Source organism: Macrobrachium nipponense, chromosome 42, assembly GCF_015104395.2.
Source record: "Macrobrachium nipponense isolate FS-2020 chromosome 42, ASM1510439v2, whole genome shotgun sequence".
NCBI lineage: Eukaryota > Metazoa > Arthropoda > Malacostraca > Decapoda > Palaemonidae > Macrobrachium > Macrobrachium nipponense.
Genome location: NC_061103.1, coordinates 18,068,456 through 18,089,260, shown reverse-complemented (window position 1 = coordinate 18,089,260; position 20,805 = coordinate 18,068,456). Strand labels below are relative to the sequence as shown.

The following is a 20,805-nucleotide window of genomic DNA, read 5'->3' as shown; positions in this document are numbered from 1 at the left end:
GTATGGACATAAGAGACAAACTTTTAAATCACTATTATATTGGCTTTTGTATAAATATATATATATATATATATATATATATATATATATATATATATATATATATATATATGTTTTTTTTTTTTGCAAGCTGGACTTTTCTTTTTGCATTTTAATACGCTTGACCCATGTATTTTTATGTCTATGTTTTAGCTTGTAAAGTCTGCATTATCTTTCATGTACAATCATTACACTTGGCTTATGTTATCGCCATATAAGCATTAAATTGCTTCGGCGAATTTTCTGATGATTCTATGATTTTGTACTAAATAATGACAAAAATATACTATACTATATACTTTACTATATACTATTAGAGAGTGAGAGTGAAGCATGCAGCTCGGACGTGTGCGGCAACAGGATGAGAGAGAGGTATATGGATGGATATTATTTTGAAATGAGATGTTAATAATAGTAGTGCCACGTCTCTAGTCTTTTATGTTCTGTGATGATATGATTTGGCTCTCTCTCTCTCTCTCTCTCTCTCTCTCTCTCTATCTCTCTCTACTCTGCATCTCTCTCTCCTCTTCTCTCTTCGTGGCCACAATTATGTATTAGAGTATATATATATATATATATATATGAGAGTGTGTGTGTATGTATATGTATGTATTTATGTACCCTAGCAATTAGTACATATACATTATATATATTATATATATATATATATATATATATATATATATATATATATGTAGATATGTAAGTAAGAATTTATATATATATAAAAAGAATTTATTCACCTTTCTGTCCTGTCTCCACAAATGTGTTCGTGACTGCATATATTATGTAGACGCATGCACCAATGCACCCACCCACCTCCACACACCAACGGTTTAGACTAGACCTAGACCGTGCGTACACCAACGCGAGACGTCCCTACGAAGCACAGCCCGCTGAGAACTGCAGTTAAATTCGTCCCAGTGAAATCTGAGCACAACCCAAGAAGAAGACGCTGAATAAAAGGCTGCTGCTGGTGTTTGGCCGAGAGAGAGAGAGAGAAAGAGAGAGAGAGAGAGAGAGAGAGAGAGAGAGAGAGAGAAGAAAGGTGCTTCTCCTTGTAAAAGTAATGGAAAGACGCTGTCAAGGGAACAATGGCTCATGGGACATGATATGACTTTTATGTTTGTCATCAACACGGATTAGTATTCCATTTAAGTTGTTTGCGTTTATCGCGGCTCTGCGGCGGCGGTGGTGGTGGTGGATACCACTCGGTCCTTTCTGAGCCCGTCAGATGATATAGTTATTATCCTGGCGGCCAGTGTATTGCAGATGGTGAGATTTAGGAAGCGCCAATTTCGCGGTTCTCGGGGAGTTTGGATACTTGGAGGAGGAGGAGGAGGAGGAGGAGGGTGGTGTAAGCTAGAGAGCTGAAGTGGGAGGAGAATTGGCAGGTTAAAGAATAACTTCAAAATATTTTTTTAAAGCTAGAGGTAGTGCTAAGTAGCTTTCTTGATACGTCAGATTTACGTCAAATCTTGTACTTTTATATTCACTAATTCTCTCAGTGCATTTATGATTGTTTTTGGTGTACTCCAAAATGTGTCATCATTTCCCCTTGTTAAGTATATCTCAGTTTAACCAGACCACTCGGCCTTAGGCTGACCCTAAGGATTAGATATTTTGACGTGGCTAGGAACCAATCGGTTACCTAGCAACGGGACCTACAGCTTATCGTGGGATCCGAGCCACATTATATGGAGATATTAATTTCTAATCACCAGAATCAAATTCCTCTGATTCCACGTTGGCAGAGCGGGGAATCGAACTCGGGACTACCGAATCGGTAGGCGAGAACGTTAACCACTCGCCCAACGAGGAACTTTCTCCTTGTTAAAGATTAAAAGCCTCAGTTAGGTAATACCGTTATTACAATAGCTAACCAATAATAGATACACGTAAAAAAAAATGTCTGGAATTCAGCGACCTCCTACAGGGAAGGAAAAAGTTCTGTTAAACACAGATGTTAAATTTTGTTCTGTTCCCCCAACCCACATTATTCATTTTGATATGAAGTGTCATTGTTTGATAATTAGTTTTTCACAAAACTGACTTGTTGCTAACTCTTTGAAATGGATTGGAGAGGCATGATGCTCCATTTTTTTTACTGAGTCTTGCATAAAGACATGAGTAATAGAGTATCTATGATCATAAGGAAATATTTACCTGTATAATGAGGTTGGCCATAACTCACAAGATGATAAATTGTGAATTTCAGCTCCCAAGCACATGTATCATAGTTTTCGTTTTCCAAAGATCGCGTGGACGCCCCCAAAAACCACTCACCCGCCCATCTCTTTAGTATTTGGTGGACAGTGTTACAGTATGTATACATTCTGCAGCCCAGTAATACCTAACTCTAAACCCAACCCCTACTTCCCAAACCCCTTCTTGCCCCCCCCCATCCCCCCTCCCCCTTTTTACTATCCGCACCCTCAACCTTATACTTCATTGTTCAAGTATAGGATCGGTAGCCTCAGTCTTCGCGCCTCATTACGGACATCCAAAGAGACACATTATCGGTGCGTAATTGGAAGACCTTTTTCCTCCACACCCCCCCCCCCCCCCCCCCACCCTTGTTACGTAGGCTTAGTATAAAACCTTTCCACCATTCGAGGAAGAATTCAAGCCTGCTTTTAAAAACTTTCGTTTTGCCGAAGACCATTTCTATTGATTCTAATTATTTTTACGTATTACGAACATTTTCTAAGTAGTTATGAGGCGCTCTATTAAGGGATTTTATTAGATTTTTGCAAACGCATTCGACATAATTTTAAAAAAAATTTTGTTGCGTTTTGGCTTTTTAGATTTAAGTTTTTAAGTAGGAGTTTGTGATGAGTATGTTTCTGTCCCTGTGATTCTGTATAATTCAATTTGTTTATCGTTTATATGTGTTTTCGCGTCTTATTCCATATGTTTGCATTGTATTTATCTGAATAATACTTATTATAGCTTGCAATCGTGCGCACATCTAATTTAATCCAGCCGTTTCCATTCAAATCTCTCTCTCTCTCTCTCTCTCTCGTTCTCTCTCTCCTCTCTCTCTCTCTCTCTCTCTCTATATATATATATATATATATATATATATATATATATATATATATATATATTTGCCACAATGAATAGTTCCTTGTTGGACGAGTGGTTTACATGCTTGCCTACCGATTCGGCACTCCGAGTTCGATTCCTTGCTCTGCCAACGTGGAATCAGAGGAATTTATTTCTGGAGATTAGAAATTCATTTCTCGATATAATGTGGTTCGGATCCCACAATAATCTGTAGGTCCCGTTGCTTGGTAACCAATTGGTTCCTAGCCACGTGAAAATATCTAATCCTTCGGGCCAGCCGTAGGACTAGAGCGGTTGATCATCTCGGTGGTCTGGTTAAACAAAGATATACTTAACTTAGCCACAATGAATGCGTGGCGCTTCAATCTATTCACACGTTTTGGACAAGCTTACTATTAGAAGCCATCGGTAAAGTAAGGCAGAGTTCTTCAGTTGTTTCCCTTCTGGATCCAAGGCTTGTAGTGAAAAGGGGATACAAAAAGTGTGAGGAAATCAAGAGTTTTAAGAAGTCAGTGTGACTAGAACAAATGTATATGGTAATCAGTGATATATAATATATATATATATTAATATATATATATATATATATATATATATATATATATATATATATATATATATGTGTGTGTGTGTGTGTGTGTGTGTGTGTGTGTGTTGTGCGTGCGTGCGTGGGTAAAGTAAAGGCTGAATAATGAATGTTTTTGCAGTATTCGACATTATTACGTTCTCGTCATCTTAATACACTCGGCAAATCTTCATTGTCTGCAACCTTGTATCACAGTCATATCCACCCTTAATAAGGCTGAATGTATACTTTATCTCTCTCTCTCTCTCTCTCTCTCTCTCTCTCTCTCTCTCTAGGGTAGTTTTGTTATCAATGTCCTCCTTAAATCCTATTTTATATTTCCTTGTTTCCGTTTCGATTTCATCGGCAGATAATACCCGTGTGGCATATTGCAAAATGGCTGGCACACACTGCACTTTGAACCGTCTCTGTTCGTATTTAGAAAATGCATCACATCCTTGGTAATTGCATTAACCTTCCTACATCGCTTTCCATCTGACTTTCTCTCATTTTCTTTTTCCGGTCGGCCTAATCAAGAGATCATATCCCGAGATCCACCTGACTGTATCGGCTGCCTCTCACCCATTTACCTGAGCCCTACCTGTCTCCCTATCTGATCATCTCAAATTTACGTATCCCTATCGCCCTGTATATCTCTCCTCTTCATCAGGGGCTCGACCTATCCCCCCCCCGCCCCCAATGGCGGGGGACCGATTATACTTTTCAGGCGGCTCTCTTGGTAGCATTGTGACGAAGTCAGTTTTGTATTTTTTTTTTTGTTTTTTTAGTGAAAGGGTTGGCTTCTCGTTCTCTTGACCGCTTTATCATGCGGGTTTGTTATTTACACATATTTGAAATCTTCGGTTTTGGATTTTTATTTCTGAGTTTTACTGACTGGCCTTTTCTCGCTATTTATAATTTTTTTAAAAACATTTCCACAATCAGGACACACATGCTAATTTATTGCATGATTATTTTACATAAATGTGTTATTATTATTATTGTTTTCTTATTAATACTACTACTGCTGCTACTTAGACGCATTTTGTTAATCTTTTCATTTGAATTACTAATATAAATCCTATAATTTTATATAGTCTGATGTGTTATGTTTTTTCGTCTTGAAGATCGTCGGTGATTTTACATTTTAATTCGTGTATATTTTTCTATGTATGTAATGCATTCACCTATATTTTTTTTCTTCCCTGTTTGCCTAAATATTGACATCATCAACATTCTTTTTAGATTTTTTTTATGCAAGGCCACTTTTATACAAGTGTGTGGAATGTGTCCTGACAAAGAATATCATTGTTCCCGTTATTCGCAACTACAGTCACTCTGTTTCCGGCCTAACCCTTGATAAATTTCTGGGTTCCAACCGAGAGGAAACCCATTTATTGTGAATCCCGGGGGCGACATAGAGAAAGCAGTTTTGAGGAAGTGAGTAGGAGACACTTCCAGAGGACGAAGATTCCTTCAGGGAACGACTGAAGAAGCGATGGCATAGCACACAAAAAATTGGGTTCAGATGAAGGAGTGTGTCCCAGAGTAAAAACGAAAAATAATGAAATACACAAAGACCCCACACTTCTGTGCTACGTTAAAGAATGGGATTTAGGGCTAACACAATACGGAAATGGAGGAGGAGGTAACAGAAGGCATTTAGAAAGCTTTAATCTGAAAGGTGTTCATAAAAAACGAGATCCTGAAAGAGATTTACAAAAAGAGATCTGAGGATGTTTTTGAGAACAGTCCTACATCTGGGAAGGGGGCGTCATTGTTGCTTAGAGAACGGAGTAAGAAGGTCCTATATAAATTTATGAAATATTTTCCTCACAAGTTTGTTCCTGAGAACGGAGCATAAAAATGTTTACAATGTCAATCCTGAAGGACATTCAAAGACCTTGTCATCAAGGGTTTTTAGATGTCTGGACTAATGGATGTTTAAGTGCCAAGAACCGGAAGGATTCGTCCAGACAAAGTTCCGAAGGATTTTTTGAAATTGTGCTTTTAAGGGCTTTTAAAGAAAGAAAGTCCGAGAAAAGAGTCTTGACACAAAGTACCAAAGATAGAAAATATAGAGGCTTGGATATTGCATATTGACATCGTAATGAGAGGTCTTTTGGTGGGGAATGATATAAATTCATAGTGTCATATAAGAAAGTAACAAATTCATATTGTCATTTAAGAATCAAACAAATTCATATTATCACATAAAGAAAGAAACAAATTCATATTGTCAAATAAGAAAGAAAAAATGGGTTTGCCTTCAAGCACAAAGTAGATGCTTACACATACCCCATAACTCAGTTTGTAAGAAGCTGATAAGATAAAAATAAGTAACTCGAATTGCGAAAATTATATCTTGGAATACCACGTAACCAAGAATCAGGCCATGAGGTCGTAATGAATTTGTATTTACAGAAAAATCATTCTTTCCCTCAAGGTTAGGTGCGTACAGTCAATATTAGCATATTTTTACGCCAGGCGGGTGATAAGCATTTTTTAGATTTTAGCGCGAGGTTAATCGATTAAGTATACTGTAAAAGTAAAGGGAAGATATACTTGCTACCAATTCATTAAGTACACAGCTCAATTATGTTTGCAACTTTCTTCCTGCAACTTTCATTGCATCAGTTTTTTACGTAAATGCCCGATCGTATTTGAAGCAGTTATGACCCTGATCTGGTAGAGAAGCAAGTAAACGATCTACATTCACCTTCATACGTTGGAATATTGACTAGAGATAATTAGTATTGTCTTTGGATGATTGGTAGTCGTTGTTTTTGGGTGACTGTTTAACAAGCTGTGTTCTGAACGCTTAGAAATCTTTCCTCTTTATGCCAAAATGGGCAGCCTAATAGTTCTTTTGGGGCTCTGCCAAAATTGGTCCTGAGATACGTGAAAGTAATGAACTCACTCGTGGCGTTTTAGTTTAATATAGTTCTTCATTATTCTTGAGTCAACGGGAAAGAAATCATTAGTAGTAGTAGCAGTAGTAGTAGTAGTAGTATATCTTGTGCCGTAGTTGGTTTTGTCTGAAATCACCGATTCGCTTCTCCCCGTCATTCTGTAAATTCTTGGCTTCTCCAAAGTTGCCAGGAAGTCCTGTGACAGGCTATTTCCCCGAGGCATTCTCCCGTCCGCCGCTGGTTAGTTTATGAGTCATCTGGTCTCGCGAGACTTGCAGTGCCACACCAGGGTCCCCAACGGCCTATTGGAGAGGATAAGAAAGGGGAGGAGAATTAAGGTAGTGTAGCAGTAGTGGGCGGCGTGGTAGTGGTGGACTTGCGGTCAGAACTGAGGTCCGAAGGCATGATTATCGTTGGAAGTTTCCCTTGACCAACACCAGTTCGGGACTAACTCGGTGTTGAATGACCTAACCGCATTCTCCGCCTCGCATAGACTCAAAGGGTGGTGGTGGTGGTGGTGGAGGTGGTAGGCAGGTAGGCCTATGTAGCCTGCTTCTTCTTCTTCGTCTTCTTCTTCTTCCTCTTCTAACAGGAGTTGGAAAAGCTGGAAAGGACGGGGGAGAGGGGGGGAAAATGGGGCCCAGTCATTGTCATAAACCCAAGTGTTGCATTATGCTTATAGTCACGGTGGATCACACAGCTGTCTCTAGGAATGTCTTACGCCACCATGGAATCTCTCTCTCTCTCTCTCTCTCTCTCTCTCTCTCTCTCTCTTACACACAATTCTTTTCATTCATTCTCACTGTTATTGTTGTTGCTGGTTCTAGTAGGAATAATAACAGTAGTAATAATGATGATGATTATTATTACTACCCTTGTGGAATTAAATTTTTGTATATGTAAAACTAAGGATTTGCCAGGATGCCAAGCTTTTGTTAGACTAAAGTTTACCCTTTTTGGATCAGTAGTAAATTTATTAATATCCTTTGAAGAGCTTTATTCCAAATTGCAGCGTTTATTTGTAATCAAAAGTTATTTTAAAAACACCTATTCAAATAAACTCAGTTTTAAAGATGGGTATCAGAAAACAAAAAGAGAGGCTTTTCACGTTCTCAAAATTTTAGGGTCGTTGCCATATAAGACTTTTGTTCAACAAGTTTCGGTAAAGAGAACCATCTCTGAACAGGACAAGAAAAATGAAATAATTGTTTATATCGAAAAAGGTTCTTTATTCCAACACCTTTTCTGATGATTGCATGAAGGTGTGCATAGAATTCCGATATTTTATATATATATATATATATATATATATATATATATATTATATATATATATATATATATTTTTTTTTTTTTTTTTTTCTCTCTTGATGATCATTAGATAAAAGTCTGCGATAAAAAGCGAACGATAAGAGATCTACTATATTTACGAAAAAAAAATGACAAAATTTGAGAATCTGTTAACACTTGAGTATAACCTTCTGACGTTTATAAGAGAGCAAAAGAAACATAAATATTGACGATGTGTCAAGTGGCAATTGCAAGAGGATAGTTTTTTTTATAAAAAAAAAAAAAAAAAAAAAAAAAACAGCATACGAGTTAGAAAAAAATTTCTACAGTGAATTAGATTTTTTTTTTTTTTTTTTTTTTGCAGCAATCCGTCTCCTGAGTGATCCACAGTGACCTTCTTAATGAAAGCAATGAATTATGTGCTTGGTTGTTAGTCAATACGGTGGGTCGCATCCATGTTGGTGAAGGACGGAGGGCTAACAACCTCTTTTCCAAAATAATTGTTAAAAAAACTGGAAGGTTTACACTCTTGGAAACCAATCCCTGTAAGAGGAAAAGACAGATTATATATATATATAGATATAGATATATATATATGATATATAATAGATATATATATAGATAATATAATATAAATATTATATATATCTATATATATGATATAAATATATATATATATATATATATATATATATATATATATATCTATATATATATATATATATATATATATATAAATATATATATAAATTATTATATAAATATAATTTATAATTAAATGTATGTATATAATATATAATATATATATAGTATATATATATATATTATGTATATATATATATATATATATATATATATATATATATATATATATGTATATATATATATTATATTATATATATTTATATATAAGATATATGTATATAAAATTATACAATATAATATATGTATATGTTATATATATAATGTATTATTATGCATATATATTATATATATATATATATATATTATATATTATATATATATATATATCACACATCGAGCTACAAATGCCTTGAATACCTAATTCGCTCTACCTCGGAATTAATATATTTTCATATATGTTAACCGAAGGGGAATTTTTTTAGTCTTTAAGAAATTCGTGAGCCGACGAATTTCTTATCGAGTAAAAAAATTCTTCTTCGGTTAACATACATAAAGATATATTAATTCCGAGGTAGAGCGAATTAGGTATTAAAGGACAATTGTTGTAGCGCGATGTATGTATATGAATCACGGTAATGTGATATGACTCATATATAATACATAATGTGTGAGTGTGTGGGTATTTATTTATAAATAATAAAATATTATATATATAGATAATATATATATATATATATTAATGTATATATTATATATATAGATATATATATGTATATATAATATATATATATATATATATATAAATAAAAGCACACACACACAAACACACATACACAAATACACACCTATTTCCCACTGTTTCCACACGTACGAATCTTTGCGAATATCGGATAAATGAACTAAAAAATAAAAAAAATAAAAAAATTCTTCTAGCAACACTAACAACATAAGCTCTCGTCGCGCCGTCTAACCCGAAAGAAAGAGAGAGAGAGAGAGAGAGAGAGAGAGATATTTGAGGTGAATAGCAGCGTTGTATATATTAGAAGAGAAAGAATGGAAAGACTGGAATTGTGGGGGGGGGGGGGGGTGGTTAGCGGGAAGGGGGTGGTTTTGGTGGAGGGCTGGGGCTTGGTTGGAGTCGGGTCGTTGTGAATCCGGATTTTCGAACTGGCCACGAATGACAGGGCGAACTGTGAGAGAGAGAGAGAGAGAGAGAGACTAGGACGGGAAAACTGGCTCCGGACGAATATCTCACAACCACACACTCGCCACACTAATATGCTGGGTGACCGCGGATATAATAGCCATGCTAGTTTTCTCGCTAAAAGGGTTTCAGAAAAACCGCCTCTCTCTCTCTCTCTCTCTCCCTCTTTCCTTTCTGTATCTCTAGCTAGTTAGTTAACTTCTTTTTTTTTTCGCTTCGATACAACGCCTTGTGAACGACTAGTTGTTTGTAATAGTAATCGAAGATTTTAAGCTGAGAAATGTTTTTATACGTTCTATGTTTAAGTATAATATATATATATATATATATATATATATATATATATATATATATATATATATATACTATATATAAATATTTATATGAGATTTATATAAATATTTATGTTTATATGTATGTATACATAATGTATATAATTATATACTATAAACATACAACTTATATATATATAATATATATATATACATATATATATATATATATATATATATATATATATTATATATTATTATATATATATAAATATATCTATATATATATTATATATATATATATATATATATATATACTATTTATAAAATTATATATGATGATTTATACATGTATATGTTATACATAATGTATATAATTATATACTGTGTGCATACAACTATATATATATATATATATATATATATATATATATATATATATATATATATATGTATATAACGTCTGTGACCGCCGCATTTCGCAAATCCCGTCCCAGGAGAGAGAGAGAGAGAGAGAGAGAGAGAGAGAGAGAGAGAGAGAGAGAGGAAATATGAGAGAAATATTTCGGCGATTATATCGAGAAGAAATATATGCCTCGTAAAGTCGCCTCGAATAAAACCGAAGCCATTAAATCCGGGGGTTATTCCGGTAACAGGCATCTTGTCAGCTAATAAAAATGACCGAATGGGTCCCTCAGAATTCGAGCGCGAAGCCTCAGACCGATGAACAGATATCGTTTTATCGTCGGACGAGACTCAAGGAAGCACGGAGGAGGAGGCGGGGATAGGAGGAGGAGGAGGAGGAGAGTAGATCTGGAAATGCTATGGAAATCTGGAAAAGATTATGGAAATTGGACGGTTTTCATTTGAGTGAGAGAGAGACACTTACGCTAGGTGGCAGGAGATTCGGAGATGCTATGGAAATCTGGTGGTTTTCGTTTGAGGAGTTTTAAAAGATTATGGAAATTGGCGACTTCTTATTTCGTCGTTAATTCCGTTATCTAAGAGGCTATAATGCTGTATGTTTCTTTCCTTTTTGGAATCCAGTTGTGGTTAGATGAAGTTAGAATTCAAATATGTTCGTTGTGGATTTTACGGAAATCACAAAAATTTCTCCTTAACGCCTAATTTGAAATTCGTCCCTTTTAGCTGCACATGGTGTCAAACGAATTAGGTCTGGTGGCCTAGTTTATTTGGTATCTGGACTCGATTTAAGTGCATTCTGCTGTTATAGGCATAAAGAAGAAGCGACCCCCAGACATCTCTCTGGAACAAGATGTAATCAGCCAAAGTAGGCAACATGGTGTAGCACTTAGCTCTCGTTTGCTAGGTCCGTGGATTACTCTCAGGTTTTTGTCTACTAGTCCACCCAACTGTAGGTTCTTGTCTACAAGTCCATCCAACTGTAGGTTTTTGTCTACAAGTCCACCCAACCGTAGGTTTTGTCTACAGTCCCACCCAACTGTAGGTTCTTGTCTACAAGTCCATCCAACTGTAGGTTTTTGTCTACAAGTCCATCCAACTGTAGGTTTTTGTCTACAAGTCCATCCAACTGTAGGTTTTTGTCTACAAGTCCACCCAACTGTAGGTTTTTGTCTACAAGTCCACCCAACTGTAGGTTTTTGTCTACAAGTCCACCCAACTGTAGGTTTTTGTCTACAAGTCCATCCAACTGTAGGTTTGGTATACAAGTTCACCAAACTGTAGGTTTTGTCGTACAAGTCCACCCAACTGTAGTTTGTCTACAAGTACCCAAACCTAAACTTAGGTTTGTCTACAAGCCACCCAACTGTCTATAGGTTTTTGTCTAAAGTACATCCAAACGTAGGTTCTTGTCTACAAGTACATCCAACTGTAGGTTTTTGTCTAAAAGTCCATCCAAACAGTCGGTTTTTTGTCTTTTAACAAGTCCATCCACTGTAGGTTTTCTTGTCCCTACAAGGTCACAACCTGTAAGTTTTTTGTCCTTACAAGATTTTTCCATCCAACCTCGGTAGGGTTTTTTGTCTACAAGTCCAATCACAAGTGCCCGGTTTTTTGTCTACAAGTCCACCAACTGTAGGTTCTTGTCTACAAGTCCATCCAACTGTAGGTTTTTGTCTACAAGTCCATCCAACTGTAGGTTTTTGTCTACAAGTCCATCCAACAGTCGGTTTTTGTCTACAAGTCCATCCAACTGTAGGTTTTGGTCTACAAGTCCATCCAATGTTAGGTTTTGCTACAAAGTCCATCCAACTGTAGGTTTTTTTCCGTCTACAGTCCTCCAACTGGTGGTTTTTGGTTCACAAGGCCATCCAACTTGTAGGTTTTTTGCTACAATCAATCCACTGTAGTTTTTGGTCTACAAGTCCAATCCAACTGTAGGTTTTTCCTGTCCACAAGTCAATCCAACAAGTGGTTTTTTGGTCTACAAGTCCAACCAACTGTAGGGTTGTTTTTGTCTAACAAGTTCCACTCCGAAATCTGTCGGTTTTTGTCTAACCAGGTTTCCATCCAACTGGTTAGGTTTTTGTCTAACAAGTCCTCCAATTGTAGGTTTTGGTTACTACAAGCTCCAAATCCAACTGTAGGTTTTTTGTCTTAACAATAGTTCCATCCAACAGTGCGGTTTTTGTCTACAAGGGTTTCCCCATCCAACTGGTAGGTTTTTGTTCTAACAAAGTCCCATCCAACTGTAGGTTTTGGTCACAAGTTTTTCCATCCCAACTGTAGGTTTTTGTCTACAAGTCCATCCAACTGTAGGTTTTGGTCTACAAGTCCATCCAACTGTAGGTTTTTGTCTACAAGTCCATCCAACAGTCGGTTTTTGTCTACAAGTCCATCCAACTGTAGGTTTTTGTCTACAAGTCCATCCAACTGTAGGTTTTTGTCTACAAGTCCATCCAACTGTAGGAACCAGTGACCAAAACCAAAATAGAAAAAGTTGTAAACCAGTTTCTCAGTGAATCCAATTCGCAAGCCCAGATGGAAAATAAGAAATCCAAAAAAGCTCGAACAATAATGAGATATGATGAAGAAACAGCCAGTCCTTTATCTCACAAGCGGAACCGGAAAACGGTATTGCTAACAAGGCATCAAACGAATATTCAGCAATAAGACAAAGACCGGGACACCACCGTTTCTCTACCGATGTCATGAGTCACCGTCGTATTGAAGGCTGTATAAGTGACTCTTGTCAAACACTACCCTTTGTTCCTGGAACGTCTGAATTGCTTCCAGGCCCATACCTATCGGTCATCTTTGAGTGAGGAGCAGCAGAAATTCAAGAGACATAGGGAATCAAAGCTTCAGCTTAAAAATCCTACAGGAAATCAAAGCTTCTGCTTAAAAAATCCTACAGAAAATCAAAGGTTAAAACCTCCTACAGGAAAATCAAAGGCTTATTCTAAAAAATCCTTAAAACAGGAAATCCAAAAGTCTTTCCTTAAAAATCTACAGGAAATCAAAGCTTATGCTTAAAAATCCTACAGGAAATCAAAGCTTCTGCTTAAAAGTCCTACAGGAAATCAAAGCTTCTGCTTAAAAGTCCTACAGGAAATCAAAGCTTCTGCTTAAAAGTCCTACAGGAAATCAAAGCCTCTGCTAAAAAATCCTACAGAAAATCAAAGCTTCTGCTTAAAAGTCCTACAGGAAATCAAAGCTTCTGCTTAAGTATCCTACCATACTCCCAAGAAACCAATGGGACTCCAAGGGACACATACAGTACTGCTGTCCAAAAACAACACTAGACCACAATTACATAAACATCAAATTACAATAAACATTTTCTTGATGGTACCTCACTGAAAGACATGATTTTCACCATTGTTAAACACTAATCTATTCACTGCCCCAAAGGATAAATTTTTGCATATTGTTACTGTCAATTGAGAGAACCAGCTTACCTCTTGGTAACAACTGAAGTTAATATGTTGCAACCTGGTCACGCACAAGACTTCCCAAGGATCATAACGAAAATTTAAATGAAGTAGAACTAAATGACTTGTTTATGTAATCAAGTATCCATTCAGTTTTTGAAAAGATGTGAAAATTTATATTTTACCCGCTTGCAATCATGCTATTACATCTACTGTATATTCCAAGTATACGCATGAATATTCTTCTTATGAAATCGTGTATTCCCAGAAGTCAAAGTATGCTCTGAAAATATTTCAAAAACGCTCCATTCTCAATAACTTTGCATTCAAATCATCAGCACAATCACCCTTTATCCTACTCCTTACGCTACCAGGCAATAAGTTTCGCATAAATATCCCCTTTCGGTCTTTCTTATTTTATGATGAATGTGGTTTCGATTCCTGCCACGGGATATGATAGATCTTTTTTCCCGTCTCTGATATAAACTTTGAGCGATAAGCGTATCCAAAATACGTGTGAAGTAGTTGAAAAAATATTGTAGCAATTACAGGAACGCCTATATAACCGGTAGAAGCGACCAGTAGTTTAACAAGAATGATATAGATATGTGTTTGTGTCTTTATGCATTGCATATTATTAATGTTAAAAAATTAGGTACAAACAAGCCAAAAAAAAGTCCTTGTCCGGATTATTAAAACCAGAAGTAGAGCCGAGGTCACTGCATATGAAAAAGTATCTCTTTCTATTGTTTGGAAAAGGTAGATTCTACCGGAAGTATAACAATCTTCTTCTCTGTATATAAACGAGTGTCGTACCTCAGTGTTAAAGCGCTGGTCTTGCGTTTGCAAGGTCCGTGAGTCGACCCCCGGTCAGGCATCCAATCTATACATTTTGTTGCTGTGGTAAAAAAAAGTGTATGATTACTAACCATATATATATATATATATATATATATATAGTATATATATATATATATATATATATATATATATATATATATCTCTCTCTCTCTCTCTCTCTCTCTCTCTCTCTCTCTCTCTCTACAATCACAAAATGGTCACACAAACGACAGGCTTCAGTATATATATTCATACTCGTGTTAAGCTTCAAGAAGGCAGGATGGTTTATAGTCCAGATTCTTTAAACCATCCTGTCTCATGAAGTCTAATATATATATATACGTATATATATATATATATATATATATATATATATATATATATATATAGTATCTATATATATATATATATATATATATAAATATATATACTATATATATATATGATATATATATATAATATATATATATATATATATTATATATATATATATGTATATATAAAAATCACATCAGGATCAAACCCACGACTTTCAATTGAAAAACCTTGGTTCAATCCCAACGTGGGTCAGAACTTTATATCTGTTCCACGCGTGATTGTGTGTTGATTATTTCTATCATATTCACGCGGAAAAGGTAATTCGAATGAAATGCTGTCAATTGGGTCACTGCTGAGCAGGGAAGCTGAGGAAAACTGGCTGGTATGCAAGGCAGTTAGGCTGCCCCAGGTAAAGCCTTAGGTACAATGGTACTTAATAAATTCAAATGTGCTTTCTGACTTGTGTGGCCTGGTTGGCAGTGGTCTCGTCTTTCTCTTGAGAGACCTGGGTTCGATACTGATGTGAGTCAGAAATTTATATTATATACAATATATATTTGTGCATATAATGTTGATTTTGCTTGGCTCCTTTTCCGAAAACTTCAGATGATGATAATCATACGATCAAATTTTTGGTTCGTTGCTATACCCAGATTCCCAATAGCAAAAAGGTTGGTAGGTAATATGAGACCTCTATGTCGACCTCCTGATTTTATGGGTGAAAGATATTGTATTAGAATATTGAGTGCTGGCCAGGCTCCAGTTCAGAAAGGAATTATGTATATCAACAAAATGTACATACATTTTGGTCATTTTTGGACCTCTTAATGTGTTGCACCTCGTGAAAAAAATCAAGTTCATATGTATCTGATTTATGTTTTAAGGTCATATCCAGATTCTGGAGGAGAAAATTCTCTCTCTCTCTCTCTCTCTCTCTCTTCTCTCTCTCTCTCTCTCTAATAACATTCATGATGAACCATTTCTAAAGATGATAATCGCCTTACTTGTAAGATGTATAAGATACAGCATCTTGTAGAAAAAGAAGAAAAAAGAAAGATAGGTTTCAAAAGATGCAATTATCATTGTTCCAGTACCTGATTGCCTGTCTCGCCGAAGTCACGTTGTATGAAACCCATCAACGTTAAACACTAGTGCTGCAGTGTGTCTGAACGAAAGACGAAACGAAATATGATTGATGGATGGAGTTGGGGGGAGTTGTGGGGGCTGCAGGGAGTACTACCTCATCGAGGGACTCTCGTTTTCAGTTATGATGTGATATCTAATAAAAAATAATTATAGTGTATATATGTACGTATATATATATATATATATATATATTAATATATATGATATATATATATATAATATATATGTATATATAGTATATATATATATATATATATATATATATATATAGATATATATGTATATATATATATATATATATATATATATATATATATATATATATATATATATATATGCATTAAGCCACAAATGTCCTTTAATATCCAATTCGCTCTACCTCGGATTATTATATTTTCATATATGTTAACCAAAGGGGAATTTTTTATTGATATTACTTTCGTCCTCTCGTGGGTTCGAACCAGCGCCTAGCGGACAGAGGAGAAATCAGGACTTCAGTGACGTCATCGACTCGGCCAACAAGTCTATAACGTCGCTGAAGTCCTGATTTCTCCTCTGTCCGCTGGGTGCTGGTTCGAACCCACGAGAGGACGAAATTATTATCAACTAAAAAATTTCACTTTGGTTAACATGTATGAAAATAATATTAATTTCCGAGGTAGAGCGAATTGGATATTAAATGACATCTGTAGCTCAATGCATATCAAATATCATAACCATACATACATACATACTATATATATATATATATATATAGATATATATATATATATATATATATATATATATAATATATATATATACGTTTACGTGTGGAGGTTCTTGGATTGGTTCTTTTGAATTGAATTTTTGAACCTTGTTGAAAAAGATAAAGAGGAAAATGAAGCGCTTACAGCTTACCTTGAGTCATGGGATTGTTATATGCTTTAAAGTTCACCATGGAAACTCAGCCGATAGATCTAAACTAAATTTATTTACAAAGAAAAACATTGACCGGCCTGAGATAACTGAACGGCATATGGGCCACGTGGAAAGAGCGCCGTGTACTGTCTGAAATTACTCTCTTATTCACAATATGAGAAAATGGCCGAATTCAACATTCATTGCAAAGCTGGTTTCCAAAGTGATGATTTCAGGTAATTAAGCGCTGCCAAGGAGGCTGGGATGCATGAAGTTGGCAGTTGGCAATCTGGAAATGAATTCCAAATTACACACAACATAAAAACAAAGACTTCTTGCACAACATTTACGGCTAATGCACTATGGAGGGTATTTATCCTTAATCTCACACAAGCGGAAGACTCTAGTGCTTAAATAAATACCTCAATGAAGATCTTCTTAATCTTGGACAAGTCACAGGGGTGACATGTGCTTACGAGGGTTGACAAAAGGATGTTCATTGGAGAAGTGAGAAAATTGAAATTTGAAAAGAAAACAGCAAGATTCGTCTTGGAAAGATAGGGGCTTGTTGAAATTTGCACTTTCGAGACGTACCTTAGTTGGCTTGCGCATGTAGCTTGATGTCTGATGAGGGCTCCAACCAGCGATGAGGAACAAAGTGTCTGACAACAAGTCCGTGGCGGACACATCTGACCGCTACAGGACCTAAGAATGAGTGAGGACGAGGTCAGGGCATTCGCGGGGGACCTCGGTTCAAGCACAGCCTGTGGCATTGTCTGGAATATGCAAAACACAGCCAGCACATAGTTGTGGGAAAAGAGGTCTTAGGCTAGGACTCCCTAAAGCCTACCCAGCAGCCCATATAATCCCTACGACCTGTCCTTCTTATCCTACACTAGGTCTCTAGTCGTTAACGGCTTTATAAGCCCTATCTTTGGGGCAGGACGGAAATGTTTATCCCCCAATTCGTAAAAGTGGGGGTAAAATGGCTGCTCTTCTAGCAAATAAAGTAAATTTCGATTTCTGGGGAGGCGAGGCAATGTGAAAACATAAATACCTATATATATATATATATATATATATAGTTTCATATTTCCCTCAATTCCATCTGCATCTAAGAACAATCACTCTGTTCACATGTCAGGTCACCAGTGTCATGGTGGATTCTGAACAAACATGCCCATATATACCTCTCCTTTAACAACCTGCTTCATGGATTGAACGTGGGGGGTACAAAAAAGTGCTTCACTTGGCCCGTATGGGATCGAAGACCCCACGACATCCGCATTATTAGCACGGCACTCTATCCAACTGAGCTACTACCACCCATTGGCCTGTTAGCTCAGTTGGTTAGAGTGTCGTGCTAATAACGCGGATGTTGTGGGTTCGATCCCCATACGGGCCAAGTGAAGTACTTTTTTGTACCCCCCACGTTCAATCCATGAAGCAGGTTGTTAAAGGAGAGGTACATGTAGGCATGTTTGTTCAGAATTCACCATGACACTGGTGACCTGACATGTGAACAGAGTGATCGTTCTTTGATGCAGATGGAATTGAGGGAAATATGAAACTAATAACGCGGATGTCGTGGGTTCGATCCCCATACGGGCCAAGTGGAATACTTTTATTCACCCACGTTTGATCCCCAAAGCAGATGAAGAAAGGAGAGGTATGAGCATGTTTGTTCAGAATCCAGCATGACACTGTTGAAGTGACATTGAACAAAGTAATTGTTGTGTTAGTTGCAGATGGAATGTAGGGAATGCATTAAGCTAAAAAAGTCCTTTAATATTCAATTCGCTCTACTGTGGGGGAATATTAGTCGATAACATCACTGGAGTCCTGATTTCTCCTCTGTCCACTGGGTGCTGGTTCGAGCCGACGAGAGGATAAAATGATTAACAACTAAAATATTCCCCCACAGTAGAGTGAATTGGATATTAAAGGACTTTTGTAGCTTAATGCATTCCCTACATTCCATCTGCAACTAACACAACAATTACTTTGTTCAATGTCACTTCAACAGTGTCATGCTGGATTCTGAACAAACATGCCCATACCTCTCCTTTCTTCGTCTGCTTTGGGGATCAAACGTGGGTGAAAAAAAGCATTCCACTTGGCCCATATGGGGATCGAACCCACGACATCCGCGTTATTAGCACGGCGCTCTAACCAACTGAGCTAACAGGCCAATGGGAGCAAAAGAGGAGGAGAAATCAGGACTTCAGTGACGTTATCGACTCGGCCAACAAATCGATAGTGTCGCTGAAGTCCTGATTTCTCCTTAGTCTGCTGGGCGGTGGTTCAAACCCACGAGAGGACAAAATTATTATCAACTAAAAATTCAGTTAACATATATGAAAATATGTTAATTCCGAGGTAGAGCAAATTGTATATTAAAGGACATTTGTAGCTTAATGCATGTATGTGAATCACGGTGATGTGATAGGAAGACATATATATATATATATATATATATTCAAATTTCATATTTCCCTCAGTTTCATCTGCAATTAACAGAATAATCACTTTGTTCACATGGATTCTGAACAAACATGCCCATACCTCTCCTTTCTTCGTCTGCTTTGGGGATCGACCGTGGGTGAAAAAATGTATTCCACTTGGCCCGTATGGGGATCGAACCCACGACATCCGCGTTATTAGCACGGCGCTCTAACCAACTGAGCTAACAGGCCGATGGTATCATGGGATGGGAGATGCTGAGCGCTTCTCATGATTCAGACGCCAAGATTATCTTACCTGCCCTGAGAGAGAGAGAGAGCGGTTTGTTCTCTCGGTGTGTATTAAAGTCATGGCGCTGGATGATTTATAATTATTCATTCATTTGATTATTATATGTCTGTGAGAGCGTTATTTTGATGTGTAATTTTATGTTAGATGTTAACTTCAAATTACTGAAAATTGCGCAGTCCTTGTGAGTACTTAAAACTTGCTCCCACCGGAAAGGGATAAGCACTTGTTTTCAGTACTTCTGCTGTTGACGTCGCAAAGTTTTTATGTTACTATTTTGTTATAAGACTTATTTATTCGTAGATGAGTCTCTTTTCTTATTTAACATATAAGGTTCTGAGCATTCTCTGCCTTTTGCCACAAATAGCATCTTTTTATATATTTTGTTTAAGCGTCTGTTTTCTTATTTATATATAAGGTTGAGGTTGAGTATGCCATGGTTTTTTGGCACAAATTTAATATTTTTTTTATATTTTATCATAGCGTTTTTAACTAGAGCAGTAATAGCAAGAAACCATTTTTTCAGCTTTATTTCATATTCATAGATGCGTCTGTTTTCTTATGCCAAATAGCATGCTATGCTTTTTGGCACAAATGTCATCTTTATATATATTTTATATATATTATAGCGTTTTTAACTAGAGCAGTAACAGCAAAGAAAAAAAAAATTTCAGCTTTATTTCATAGTTCAGAGTTCTTGTCGATAAGAAGAAGAAGAAGAAGAAGAACACCAAAGCAACAACAACAGCAACACCACCACCAGCGGTGTCCCGCTACTGATGAATGACCTTGTTTGTCGCTCGGCAGCGGATCCCACCCTGACCTGAGGTCATGCAGCGGTGAGCCGGCAATATTGAGGGTCATGTCCCAGGTGTCATGTGCTGAAAATCACGTCCCTTGGGTCGAGTAAAAGGGTGTAAGGGCCCGCAAAACAACACGCAGGAGGTTGTCACCGAAATGGCACCGCCGTGTTTAGTCACTGGAGTTTATGGGGAGGA

General features: G+C 36.6%; 3 non-coding genes across 3 annotated transcripts; 1 reads left to right on the top strand and 2 right to left on the bottom strand.

The window, feature by feature from the left end:
- Positions 1-18,387: 18,387 nt before the first annotated feature.
- Positions 18,388-18,461, top strand: Trnai-aau (transfer RNA isoleucine (anticodon AAU)). Its single transcript has one exon. It is a non-coding gene; the product is annotated as a tRNA-Ile (tRNA).
- A 712-nt stretch (positions 18,462-19,173) lies between these two features.
- On the bottom strand, positions 19,174-19,247 carry Trnai-aau (transfer RNA isoleucine (anticodon AAU)). The gene has a single exon. It is a non-coding gene; the product is annotated as a tRNA-Ile (tRNA).
- Positions 19,248-19,678: 431 nt separating this feature from the next.
- Trnai-aau (transfer RNA isoleucine (anticodon AAU)) lies at positions 19,679-19,752 on the bottom strand. Its single transcript has one exon. It is a non-coding gene; the product is annotated as a tRNA-Ile (tRNA).
- Between the last annotated feature and the right edge of the window lie 1,053 nt (positions 19,753-20,805).